Source organism: Triticum aestivum, chromosome 7B (assembly GCF_018294505.1).
Source record: "Triticum aestivum cultivar Chinese Spring chromosome 7B, IWGSC CS RefSeq v2.1, whole genome shotgun sequence".
NCBI lineage: Eukaryota > Viridiplantae > Streptophyta > Magnoliopsida > Poales > Poaceae > Triticum > Triticum aestivum.
Genome location: NC_057813.1, coordinates 520,669,873 through 520,672,733, shown reverse-complemented (window position 1 = coordinate 520,672,733; position 2,861 = coordinate 520,669,873).

The window sequence follows — 2,861 nt, the reverse complement described above, 5'->3', positions numbered from 1 at the left end:
TGATTTCGTATCCAACGGGTGGAAAATCTAATGACCAGAGATGAAAAAGTCAGTCGACTAACGTGTAGCCTCACCCCGCACGTACACATGCACGCACGCAAGACACACACGCATGTAGGCTTGCAACACTAACACGTACACATAACATACACACGCACGCATGCTGGCGTGCAACACTGACATGTACACATGCACTCACGAACACACGCACGTACGCACCCATGCATGCAACACTGAAACGCACCCTTGCACGCACCCAACACTCGCACGCCTGCATGCACACAGCACACAACGCAAGACACACGCTCAACCTATACGTGCATGCACCCTTTGTTAAGGACATGGATTGTTACGGGTATTAATCAATCTTATCTGTGATAAGCAGAACATTGATGTTTGCATCGATCTTTATGAATCACAATGTATCGAACGGGCTATCAACATAGTAGGCTTAACTACATGAAAAAGATGACATCACACTCAATGAACAATCATCGGTTTATGAAATGCCCGCTTCTGACCGCCCTGGCCCACCAAAGGTTCCTCTGTTGTGCGCTGCCTGCGTTGGGTCACTGACATGCAGGCCATGCACCCAAAGAGCCCCCACATCAGTGGAAGAACAGCACGGTGTCCTAGGTCAGAGTCGAGGGCGCCACTCGCGGCACGCCCGACTGAACACACCTCCGTGCCGCATTCAAACGCCTCCATGAAACCCTCCAGTGTGGAAGCCGAGAAACCCACTCTGGACACACGTCCGTTCATGGCCGGGCCGGCGTTAAACGCAACGCCGGCCGAGCTCCTCCCTTCCGCCGTCTATTTAATCTCCTATTTAAACGAGGACAAACGCCAGCCAAGAATCGCACACCTCCGCCGCTCCCCTATCTCCTCCACCATTTTGTCCACTCTTACAATGGCTTACAAAGAGTAGTTATTCCGCATCCAAGCCGGCTGGGTAGCCCGCCGGATATGAGCTATGCAGCTCGCTGATCCACCTCCCTCCCCTCGCCCGACGGAGCCAGTTGCCGCCCCAAGCCGGCACGCGGTTCAGCAACTCGCCGCTCCAGGCCAGCTCGACGAGGAGCGGCGCACGAGCGTCGTTGCTGCCATCCACGCCGCCACCTTGTACCGCGTCTCCCGTTTCTGTGGTCGAGACTCCCATGCCGGCGGTCGTGCCATGCAAGCAGCGATAGAAGCCGGGTGCGTTGAGAGCGACGAGTCGGTGGCCAGCGCCTGCGCGTCCGCCGTCATCATCAAGGAGAAGTAGAACATGGGAGGCCGCCGCCGCTTGGGTCCCATGAAGGCCACCACAGAGGCGACGCCGGCGTACACAGTAGGTGTCTTGCCGGATCCTTTTGTTGCGAGGACCTTCGTCGACCCCGCATGGGCTCCACGGAAGAGGTCAATGTTAGGATGAACTCGAGCCGGTGCTGGCCATGGCGAAGTAGTGGCCGGTGATGAACTCGAACCGGTGCCGGCCACCATCATCTTCGGCAATGATATCAGTTGGGCAGTGGGGAAGCGAGCCATCCTTTGCGCTGAAGCATATACCTCCGGGGCTCCCGGCAGTCCGGTGATCATGCTGCCGGACATGAGGAACACAAATTGATCGGCGGGCGACCATTTAGGCCAGGTGTTATATACAAGTGCTGTCCAGAACTAGCACCGCGTAGTTCATTTGAATGTAATGAAATCCGTCATGTTTGTGTGAAAATCTGGTATTTTATATGATTTCCGTCGTTATTTATATGAAATATCAGTTTGTCTACGTGTTTGCGTGAATTTCGTCCGGTTGGTTGAGTTGCTGTCATAATGTGTGCGGCTACTGTTGGATGGTGTAATTTGCGGGTCGCCGGTCGGTCTGCGGGCGGCTCGTGCGGTGTTGTGGGACAAAAAAACATAGCTCGTGCGAGCTCATCTCCAACGTGCGCGCTGGAGGATGCATGACAGCATGAGCACCCGAGCCGTTCCTCGTTCATCGGTGGCAAAGGCACCGGTGGACAAAAGGGTCGCCAATATTTTGGCTACCCCAGGCAAGATCTAAACAGCCCCTCCCAACAGATTCAACTCCCTCATTCGCCGTGGAATTTTTCCATGTATTGTTTTCATGGACTAGCAAGATGCCCGTGCATTGCACGAAACATCAAGATGCATTTTTTTTACAAACTCCTGCATGCATGCAAGGGATAATTAATGTCCTCCTTTGCTAGTACCATGAGGCAAACACCATTAATATTGCATCGATTAGTGTTAGTGGCCTTGTATATCTGCAAATTGTAATTTTGATAGTGGCCCCTTTATATAAAAATGGAGGGAGAAATATGAGAGATAAGGTGAGGAGGAGTGGGGCGTGGTGCTGTGGTGGTGACTGGTGGTTGGACTGGGCGGAGGCATGGGGATGGACGGCGCATTATGTCTAGGTTTGTATCTCTCTCACACACACCCACGTAGGTGGGGGACGTGCACGAAGAGAAGAGGTGCACGCACGGCGCACGTACTCCCGTCTCTTTCCCAACCACACCCGCGCGGGTACACGGTGGAGCTCATTTCTGTACGAAAAAGGCAGCCCACGTGGTAATTTGGCATGTGTACTGGTTGTCCACTTGGTGGAGGGAGGATCGTCTACCACGGGTGAACAAACAAATTGCAACTTGACGCGTTATGTTAAATTAAAAAAAGAGGCAAACCATGTGGGGTCTACCTTAGAGGCAAGGCTCTATACACTGGAGTACTTTTGATGTGTCCCGTCAACTCGCAGAACGAGGAGAAACTTGCTTAATACGTCGTCTCCCCCGCCCACGGGCACGGTGGCTCGCAGGATGAGGTGAAGCTTACTACTACTGTACGCCATTACGCCCGCTCCC